Below are 11,987 nucleotides of genomic sequence, written 5' to 3'. Positions count from 1 at the left end.
GATTTACTGCTTTATTTCCCTAATTTCATGGAGGATGCAGGGTTTATCAGTAGTAGCAGTAGTAGTAGCATGGCTGCACTAAATAGTGAGGATGAGGCTTTGCTGGGTATGTGAGTAGCATTAGTGTGTGGGTATGTGTGTGTCTGTTAATATAAGTGTTTGTTTATGTTGATGTTATTGTATATGTGTGTCTGGGTATGTTAGTGTGTATATATGACTGGTAATGTGAGTGTGTATGTCTGAACGTGTAACTGTTCATACAACTGTGTGTAACTGGGTGTGTTGTGTGTTAGTGTGAGTGTCTGGGTGTGTGTGAGGGTATTAGCATGAGGTTCTAGACGTATGTGTGTGTGAGTGTATAGATGGCGGTGTGTGTTAGCATGAGTGTATAGATGGCGGTGTGTGTTAGCATGAGTGTATAGATGGCGGTGCGTGTTAGCATGAGTTTCTAGATGTGTGTGTGTGTGAGTGTATAGATGGCGGTGTGTGTGAGCATGAGTTTCTAGATGTGTGTGTGGTAGTGTTAGTTTCTGGGCTCCTAATGTCACACACAGTCCCAGTTATCCCTGAGTTTTTACTGTGTTTCACTGAGAAAAGGGGTGCTGCTAACCCTGTGCGAAATCAGGGGCTTGAAGGCACAGAAAGCTTCATACACTGCATTTTCATACAAAAATACACTAAGTAGCCAATGCTCGCACCTGATAAACACCTATTGTATATTTGTGAGCAGGATGTGCTGTATGTGAACATCCTGTATGCAACTGTCAGTTTTGTTTAGATTTTAATACCTGATTCTGATTTCCCTGAATTCCGTGATTTGGAGTTGCCTTGTAGAGTAAATTACCTTAATATTGTACACAGCCCAGTCTCATTACTATTTTAACATATCCACGCCACAGTACTCTGTTATGAAATGAAGTCATTTTTCATGTATAATGTAATGTGCTCTGATAAAGACACAACACCTTGCTGTAGTGTAGTCAGGTATATGTGAAAACATATAAGCAGACCTACACAAAGTGTATATACAATGGATTTTCCAAGTCAGTCGTTATATATAAACTCTTGATATCATTCTCGCTCCGCTTTGTGATAAAAGCACAGGCATATAACTGAAATCCATGGACCAGAATAGACACAGACTGTTACTAAGTGGGATGCAGAGGGATTTTCTGTGTATATTAAAAATAGCTGAGACATTTGGGTGGCGATGTTGGCTCAGGTATGAAACAACAGAATATTGCTTTGTTAGTGAAACTTGTTGATACTTTTCTATCCCATGCTTTTAACCTCCTAGATCTTACTGAAACTTGGATCCCCTCCCATGACATTACTGCTTCTGCTGCACTCTCCTTCGGAGGACTACACTTCAGCCACACTCCTAGGCCTGATGGCAGAAAGGGTGGTGGTGTAGGCATCATTCTCTCACCTCACTGCACCTTCCAGAATATACCAAGCCCTCCCTCCCTCTCATTCTGTTCCTTTGAAGCTCACACAATCCGTCTTTTCTCTCCACTCTCTCTTCAAATTGCTGTCATATATCGCCCTCCAGGTCTTACCTCGCAGTTCTTTGACCACCTTTCTGCCTGGCTCCCTTTCTTCCTCTCTCCTAATATCCCCTGTCTTATTCTGGGTGACTTTAACATTCCTTTAGATATATCTAACAAGTCTGCTAGCCAGGGGCGTAACTAGACGCCTCAGGGCCCGGGTGCGAGAATCTGTTAAGGGCCCCCCCACCCCCTCACCCCCCCCAAAAAACATGATTTTTACCCAACAATTTTTTTTCAACTAATTCAACAAATTCAATTTACATATTGAATCATAATCAAAGAAAAACGGGCGCATGTACAAAGGGCATAATCCAGGGGTGTCCAAGTTTTTTCTGCAGTGGGCCACTTCATCAGAATTGTATACGTGCGCGGGCCGCACTCATTTTTCACTGTGACAAAAAATATGGCCTTTAATAAAATATGCAGATTAAAATAAAGTAAAATGACACAAAACCTTTACTCTTCCTCTCACTGATTTCTGGGCCTTGAAAGTTTTGCGACTACAAATTCAGGATTCCCTAGATTTATTCTAGGGATGAACTAAAATGAAAATTCTGGACCAAAACATTCAGGGTTCACTTAGCCAAAACCGAAAATGACCCCCACCTTTAAAAATAATAATAAAAACTCACATGTTTAATAAAAGTAGGTAACACGCAATTGGACAAAATTAGCAATATGACTTGGCATGATAGGAGTGTGATTGCTGTTAGCCTAGGCAACCAGTAAATGCTGGTACCTAGGCATGATGGGACTGTGCTCGCTGTGATTGCTGTTAGCAATCACACTCCTATCATGCCAAGTCAGCCAGTACATGCTGGTACAGGGTGGCTGTAAGTGATGTGCAGACCCCATACTGCTGGCAGCATCATTACACAAGGGGGGCAGCTAGCTAGGTTTCAGCATGTACTGGCGGACTTGGCATGATAGGAGTGTGATTGCTAACAGTAGTCACAGTCCCATCATGCCTAGGTTCCAGCACTTACACATCCATCCAGTAAATGCTGGAACCTAGGCATGATGGGACTCTGATTGCTGTTAGCAATCACACTCCTATCATGCCAAGTCAGCCAATACACGCTGGTACAGGATGGCTGTAAGTGATGTGCAGACCCCATACTGCTGGCAGCATCAATACACAAGGGGGGCAGCTAGCCAGGTTTCAGCATGTACTGGCTGACTTGGCATGATAGGAGTGTGATTGCTAACAGCAATCACAGTCCCATCATGCCTAGGTTCCAGCACTTACACATCCATCCAGTAAATGCTGGAACCTAGGCATTATGGGACTGTGATTGCTGTTAGCAATCACACTCCTATCATGCCAAGTCAGCCAGTACATGCTGGTACAGGGTGGCTGTAAGTGCAGACCCCATACTGCTGGCATTATCACTACACAAGGGGGGCAGCTGGCCAGGTTTCAGCATGTACTGGCTGATTTGGCATGATAGGAGTGTGATTGCTAACGGCAATCACAGTCCCATCATGCCTAGGTTCCAGCACTTACACATCCATGCTAGCTAACACACACACACACACACATTTATTCATATAATCATTAATTCACAGATTCATTCCCTCAATCACACACACTCATTCAAACACCCTCCCCACCCCCTTACCTGTACTGCAGCTCCTCGATGCCGCTCACAGACTTCAGCAGGGGGCGCGGCCTCCCTCTGCCTTCTCTGCTAAAGCACAGAGGAAGTAGGAAGTCACGTGAACTCCGCTTCCTCTGTGCTGTCCAGAAGACCCTCCCACAAGTAAGTAGCAGGGCTTGAGGTGCGGCTCGTGTAAGATCGGTTGCCCTGGCTGCCGATCTTACGCGGGCCGCACCTCGAGGTCTCGCGGGCCGCATTTGGCCCGCGGGCCGCATGTTGGACGCCCCTGCCTTATTTAAAAAAAAAACAAAAACGTAAAAAAGATTTCGGGCGGCCCCTTGGCTTGGGCCCCCCTGCCGCCGGGGCCCGGTCGCAGTCGCAACCCCTGCGACCCCGGTAGATCCGCCACTGCTGCTAGCTCCAAACTCCTCTCCCTGACATCCTCCTCTGGTCTCTCTCAATGGACTAATTCCCCTACGCACACCGAGGGACACTCGCTTGATCTGGTTTTCTCCAGATCATGCTCCCTTTCAGACTTCTCCATCTACCCGTTCCCTCTGTCTGACCACCACCTTCTATCCTTTTCTCCAGTGCTAACCCCTAACAAGACAAACTTACAGCGCTCACCTCATACTTGTAGGCCATTACCAGACAATACCATTACCCAACTGTCAGCCTCACTTGAACCTCTCTTACCTTCCATGTTAACCCTTTCCTGCCCAGACACAGCAGCCTCTTTTTATAACAACACACTTGCTTCATCCCTCGACACCATAGCTCCAATTACTACAAGTTACCCCCGACAATTTAAACGCCAACCATGGCATACCAAAACCACACGGTTTCTTCAGAAGTGCTGCCGCACGGCTAAGCATTACTTCAGAAAATCCAAATCCAGCGAAGACTTTACTCACTATAAATTCATGCTCCACACCTACAACTCTGCCCTCTCTCTCACCAAACAGCTCTACTTCTCCACTCTCATATCCTCTCTTTCTTCCAACCCACGACGCCTTTTTTCTACTTTCAACTCCCTTCTCTGTCCCTCCACACCCACACCACCAACCTCTCTCACTGCCCAAGATCTTGCTACCCACTTCAAAGAGAAGATCGAGACTATTAGAAAAGACCTCTCTTCCTTACAACTCCCTCCTACACCACTCAACACCACTCTCTCCACTCCTACTATACTAACTGCCTTTCCCCCTACAACCGAAGAAGAGATAGCCACTCTTCTTTCTTCCTCTCACCCAACAACCTGTCCCCTCGACCCCTTCCCTTCACACCTTACAAAGTCTCTATATCCATCCCTTGGTCCATCACTTACCCACCTATTTAATCTTTCTCTATCATCTGGAACTGTACCATCTGCCTTCAAGCATGCGCTAATCACACCAATTCTAAAGAATCCTTCCTCAGATCCCGTCTGTTTGACTAACTACCGCCCTATCTCTCTGCTTCCTTTTACCTCTAAGCTGCTTGAACGGATTGTGTACAATCACCTCACTAACTTCCTCTCCTCTAATTCCCTCCTTGACCCTCTACAGTCTGGTTTCAAACTCCTTCACTCTACTGAAACAGCTCTAACAAAAGTCTCCAATGACTTGCTCTCTGCCAAACCAAAAGGTCACTACTCTATTCTAATTCTACTGGATCTCTCTGCTGCTTTCGATACTGTTGATCACCACCTTCTTCTAGACTCACTTGCTTCTATAGGCATTCGAGATACAGCTCTCTCCTGGATCTCCTCATATCTGTCTAACCGTTCCTTCTCTGTCAACTTCTCTGGCAAGACATCATCACCCCTTCCACTTTCGGTTGGTGTCCCCCAAGGTTCAGTCCTTGGCCCTCTGCTGTTCTCTCTTTATACTTCCTCTCTTGGCAAACTAATCAACTCATTTGGCCTCCAGTATCACCTATATGCAGATGATACCCAAATCTACCTGTCTTCTCCTGATCTCTCTCCATCTCTCATGTCCCGTATTACCAATTGCTTGTCTGCTATTTCTTCATGGATGTCACAACACTACCTGAAACTTAATCTTTCTAAAACTGAACTCATTATCTTCCCTCCCTCCATCTCCACTCCACTACCTGAATTCTCTATCACCATTAACAACACGACTATCTCTCCTACTAACCAGGCCCGATGCCTTGGGGTCATCCTTGACTCAAACCTCTCCTTCATCCCTCACATTCAGTCCCTCGCCAGATCCTGCTGCTTGCACCTAAAAAACATCTCTCGAATCCGCCCATTCCTCACCCAAGAATCCACAAAAACCCTGGTTCATTCCCTTATCATTTCCCGTCTTGACTACTGCAACACTCTTCTGGTTGGCACTCCACTGTCTCGACTCTCTCCTCTACAGTCTATCCTAAATGCCGCTGCTAGGCTCATCTTCCTTGCACGTCGCTCCTCTTCTGCTCCCCCCCTCTGTGAAACCCTCCACTGGCTCCCAATTACCTTTAGAATTAAATTTAAGATCCTGGTACCGACATATAAGGCCATCCATAATACTGCTCCTCCGTACATTTCTGACCTCATTAGCAAATACTCTCCTACTCGATCCCTACGTTCCTCCAATGGGCTAAGGCTCTCCTCCTCACTCATCACCTCTTCCTTTTCCCGTCTACAAGATTTCACTCGAGCTGCCCCATATCTCTGGAATCTACTCCCAAGGAACCTTCAGCATTCTCCCTCCCTCCCAACATTCAAGAAACATCTAAAAACCCACTTCTTCAGAGATGCTGCACCATCTTAGCTGCTAGAACTTCCTTGTCATCGATACAACCCCCACAATACCTCTCACCCTCTCTCTATGCCTTATGTTTGTCACCCCATTTCCCTCTAGATTGTAAGCTTGCGAGCAAGCTGTCAAGTCTTGTCTTGTCATATCCCTTGAATTTATGTATTGTATTATGCGCTGCGTAAACTGTTGGCGCTATATAAATAAAGGATAATAATAATAATAATAATAATAATAATAAAGATACTGCCTGTTTACACAGGATGACGTATTGAGATTAATTCTGTATGGCATCAAGTATTTAAAGATTGCTGCTGTCAGGCCCCATCCGGGCTGCGGAGCTGCACGTCTTTAGTTTACCTTGCCTTGCTATAGTTTCTCTAGTCTTGCTACGGTTTTCCTCCCTTTGCAGTAATCCATTCCTGGATTTCCCTATTCTCTGTCTTGTACCTTTGATTCCTTGCTTCCAGTCTTGGTCTTTGCTTCAGCTCTGTTTCCTTGACAGACGCATCGTCGAAATAGGGCTTGAGAAGGAACACCAAAAAACATTTCACCCCACCATGAACCCAATAACGGAGACCACACAGATATGATGGAAAATAATTGTCCACAGCTTTATTATAAACCATAACAAAATAAATATATATTAACATATATATATATATATGATATAAACATATATACAACAATACCAATACCAAACAATAAGTCATTGTCCACAACAAATAACACACAATATAACCTTCACACATTCCCCACATGTCAACACATAGACAATGACCCCCAAATTATAACACATAAACCTCACCATACCAGTGAGGTGCACACTAACACCCCAAACCAACAGGGGCATACCGAGATACCCCTACCACCCCAGGTTCTGAGGCACAGACCAACTCAAAACCTACCAAATGAACCAACCGTACCAACCAGACAACCATAACCAACCAAAACATCCCCATTCTACCCTCCAACTAACCAATCCAGCCCCGCCGCTGTGACCAAGCGAAGCCAAAAGAAAAAAACGAAAAACAGGTAAGTGGCTCAAATTAAATGTGACAGGATCTAAAATGTCCGCCCATTTATACCGACACCAAAACCCCACTTACTAAAAACTAACACCAATCCCAAACCATTAAAACCCCCTAAAGCCCTCCTCAGCTGTGCTGCTCCTCAGGTTGCAGTCTACAGGTATGTATCAGTGGTATGTGTTTGGGTTTCATGTTTAGTTTGTTTCGCATCACTGTCAGCAGGGATTAGCATTGGGACCCACCGTCATTGGAGTGTCCTGTCTTGTACCCCCGGCAGCATGGTGTCCTGTCTTGTACCCCCGGCAGCATGGTGTCCTGTCTTGTACCCCCGGCAGCGGGGTGTCCTGTCTTGTACCCCAGGCAGCGTGGTGTCCTGTCTTGTACCCCCGGCAGCGGGATGTCCTGTCTTGTACCCCCGGCAGCGGGGTGTCCTGTCTTGTACCCCCGGCAGCGGGGTGTCCTGTCTTGTACCCCCCGGCAGCGGGGTGTCCTGTCTTGTACCCCCGGCAGCGGGGTGTCCTGTCTTGTACCCCCCGCAGCGGGGTGTCCTGTCTTGTTCCCTGTTGTGCCCTGTATTATGGATGTCTTGTCTGGTTATGTTTATTCCTTGTCTTGTGCCCTGTATCATGTATATCTTGTCTGTTATGTTTCTTGCTTGGTCTCTCTGTTCCTTGCTATGTCCTCCTTGCTCTCTCTGTATCTTGCTCGCTCTGTCCCCCTTGCTTGCTATGTTTCTGCTATATCCTTTGCTTAGCTTCCATGCTCCCCGCCTGCAGCATCCTGCCCATTTTTATGTTCTGTTATGTCTCATACCTGCTCCAGGGTGCTTGCAGATTATTACTTGGTTTTGAACTGGATGACATCCGCTGCTATGTCAGGGCGCTGGTATGTGGCTGCACAACCCTAGGTGCTTGACTCCCTGGAGAGTGTGGTCGCCCTGCATCAGGCCCTGTCCAACTCCGCTACTGCGCAGTAACTCCTAAACTCCATCTTTGGGCGCTCTGGGTCATGGTAGCCTTCTGATCATGGACCAGTGTGTGCATCAATGTACAAAATGGCACTGACCATGGAAACCTTGAAGGCTGTTGACAATGGGACAATAGATGGCAGAATCTTAGGAGGAGAAACAAACACCTAATTAAAAAATGTTTTGTTGCGCCCTGAATATACCCATCCCTTTGTCACAATGCACACAGTGTATGCAATCGGGGTGTTTAAAATACGGAATATAATACCAGGAGGGGAGCCAAGGGACCAAGTTTGTACCTAAGAAACTTAGTTAAAAAGGAGAACAACAGGAGAATAGCCAGGAACAGGCTGAGGTCAAACCAAGAGATCCGATGACTGCCAAGCTGAATTAGTAGCTTGATGAAGCCAAGGTCGAAACCAGTAGGTCAGATGACAAACACAACAAATTAGGATCCAAACAGGCAAACAGGATCAAGCCAAGATCATTGTAAACCAAGGACTGGTAGTGTAAACCGGGTACATTAAAGTCCAAAAATTAAGAAGTAAACAAATGAATCAGGAACCTACACTAAGCATACAGAGGCAAAAGAACACCTGAATACTTACTAAGGGTATTGGGAGAGATTTTATGTCTGATCCAGGTAAGTACCACCCATGGAGGACATCGATCCACCACTCACCAGTAACACAGTGATATCCAATAGCTTGTGGCTTGAATTTGACATTATATTCCTTGTGTATGCACCTTACGTGGAGGCTGTATGTGCCCAAGGAAGTCGAAGAAACGCACCTACAACCAACCCTGGATGATTCTGAGAATATGCCCAGCCAGATCTGTACCAGAGGCTTAGGAGGAAGCTCATTATGACCAGCTTGGTGTTTGACCTATCTATAGAACCAGACAGAATGAATACTAGATGCCATTTATACAAAAATACCAGGTATTCCTGCCAGGAGCCAGACAGGCAATGACGGTGCTGCCCACTTTAATGCCCTGTGCCACCTGATGTTGGAAAGCACGGCCGACAGCTGAGTATGGGCGACCTCACGCGCCGTGATGAATGTTAGTGAGTTTTGGGAGCTTGAAAGGACTGCTGCAAAGATAGCACATTGGACCTACATTCTGATTTCTTGAGTAGAAAGCTCATGGGACGTCATGGTATTTGTAATTCTCTAACAGTCATTCGCCTAGCCTGATCCAAAAGCTGTTTAGGTAGAAATTAAACATTTCACATTAATCTAAAGAATAGCCAGAACTTGTCCAATTTTAGTATAAATTATGGCAGACAAACATTTACGCTCCTGTGTGGCATAAGTGATCTTCTATTGTCTATAGATTCAGCGTATCCATATGCCTATTCCATGGAACAGGGTGTTCTGGTGAATTCTTTTTAACCATTACTGACCAGTAAATAAACCACCAACAGAGCATAATATACAGAATTAGAGAAACCCAGATCCTGAGTTTGTATTCTGTCCTACCTATACCACGATGTAGAAATACCCTGATCATTCATCAGTACTAGAATATGAGTTTATGAGTTATGTATTGACATGCTACTGCATGACATTGGTATAATATGAAATGCCGGGGACCCCTCTCCACAAATCTATCCTGTTTTGGATCAAAGTGTCTGTATTTTGAGTATAGTGTGAGCATATATTACTGTGCCCTGAACTCAGTACTCAGTTATTTGTGGTTATATTATGGAACAAACGCCATAAAGTATATACCTCCCCAGTGCCCCTCTTTAGGAGGCACAGTCCCTCTTTTCCCTGATGTCCCCCACACTGAAGGGTTTTGATAATATTCTGTTGAAAAGTAAGATACTATTAAGGTATTTATGTCCAAATGTGGCACAACTCCCCATCCTGGTGTTCTCTCTTCTCGTCAACCCAACCGGAGCCAACTGCAACCATCAGCAACTTAACACATCCAAGAGATAATATGCAAGAGAGCGTCTCCTCTTCCAAAAATGAGCATGTCTTCCCATTCTTTCAGTACTGGAGTGGATAGTATTGTTGTATAGTAACCAGTTTTTACATATAGGGATTCATTGTAATGTGCCACGTTCATACCTAGGAATGCTCTGCACTTTCTAATAGGAGACCAAGGACTGATTTAGGGCTGAGAAACTAATGGCCAGACTAGATGGCCGAACGGGTCTCATCTGCTGATAAATTCTATGTGTTTATTGACACTGTCAATGACACTGACACATATACCCAATTAATTACTCTAATGACAGGGTTTGGAATTGAGCCTGTTCGTGATCTGTCCGTGCCACTGGAACATTAGCCTTCTGAACAGGCTTGAGGGCCACATCATGGATGGAGAAAGGACCAGGCGACTCTGCAGAGTGTTTCACATAGACACTTGCCATAGAACATGGAGAGGCTTCATAAACTTGTCCGTGGAAAGGGTACGGCTGTTACTTTAAGGCTAAACCAACGAGAATCCAACCTTAAGTGTCTATTAGTTTTGGAAATAGATAATAAACATTCCACTGCACTGAAAAGGTTAACCTGAGATTTTCAAAAATTGGTTTTCATCTGGTAAGAATGTTTTCTGTATGTTATTGTCATAAAGCAATTAGTTAATCATATACTTAGGTGTAGGATTACGTTATGAGGTGTAACGATCTGTCCCGGGAAGTGCGCGATGTATGCGATTCTCTGCTTCTACCTGCTGCATTCTATGTGGCTGAGTTTACAATTCTTATCTCTACAGCTGCAGTGAATACATCTTTATCTATAGTCACTTTACTGCAGTTGGGAAAAAAAAATAGGAGTGTTTTTTTTATCTCTACAAGTTGCTTAAAATTTTGATAATGTAATTTTCTATTTATCTCTAGGTGTTTGCAAACAGACTCAACGGAGCTGAGGACACGGAGTTAAAGGGTTAAAGGGCACCCATCAAGCAATAATCCCATGGGCACTTTAAAGTGCAAACTGTTTAGTCTATACACTGTGCTAGCCAAATTGGCTAGCCAAACGTAGAACTCAATGTATATTTGCATGCAACTGTTTAACTGCTAAACCAAGAGGTTGATAATACCTAGTACGTCCCCACCCCCCGGTGTCTTATTGCCCTTATGCCCTATGACTATTTATGTGTCCTGGGTGTTAACTGTGTGACTCAGAAGAGGTTGACATCCAAGGCGACCTTTCGCTGGTATAAGCAGCCCATCCGCCAGATCAGCATTTCTGACAAAGCAAATATTGCTCAGCGCTATCCTTCCCCTAAGTCAACCCCCATTCCTCCACGCCTTGCATCAGACAGTTGGCACCCATCTCCAGAGTTAGCTCGGCATTTATCCGTCTCACACAAGCCCAATATTCCTGTACTCCATCGTCTCGGACCACACTTCTGCCAGCTTAGCCAGCACTGACCTAAGAGCCTTCCACTGCTCCAACTACCCTCTCCGTCAGTCTTGTATTGACCTAAGTATTTGGTTTTGTAACAGCTGGAGTGCCAGAGATTGCCCATACCTTCCAAAGGTGCCTCTACCTTACCTGACCCATAACACACGGCTCAGCCATTACCCTACCTGACACTATACACTGACACACATTCACACCACTACCTTGTCTGAACCCAATGCTCTCACGCACTAGTGCTGGTCCTCTACCTGGCTTCATACGAGAAGTAACAACACAACCACAGCTAACTTCATTCATTTATTTAGTTAAGCCAAGACTGTAGAAGCTCCCCTTTTAGCGTAAAGAGGGTAGTAGAGCAACAACGGGCACCGCAATAAGTAGTGGTAGTGTTGTACTACATTACCCGGCCGCCATTGGTGCTGTTCTACCCTCTATACGCTTACCACCTTCTTGGCTTAACTAAAATATTTTAATAAAATTAGCTGTGGCCTGCGTTGTTATTTTTTGTTAATCAATGTAACTGCTATGAGGATATATAATTTAAATATAGAGGACTATTTTACCTTACGGATGCTGAGATACGTGGCAAACGATGGCAAAGTTAGCATATCAATTAATTTCCTGCCTTGATAGCCACTATAATCTCCCCACAATAAGGCAGTCGATTTCACTGTCTGGTTATCCTATACTGATTTTAAACACTTT

This window comes from Sceloporus occidentalis, unplaced genomic scaffold (genome assembly GCF_023333645.1).
Source record: "Sceloporus occidentalis isolate IW3139 unplaced genomic scaffold, rSceOcc1.0.p SCAF_26, whole genome shotgun sequence".
NCBI classification, from domain to species: Eukaryota; Metazoa; Chordata; class Lepidosauria; order Squamata; family Phrynosomatidae; genus Sceloporus; species Sceloporus occidentalis.
This window is presented reverse-complemented; position numbering follows the sequence as displayed.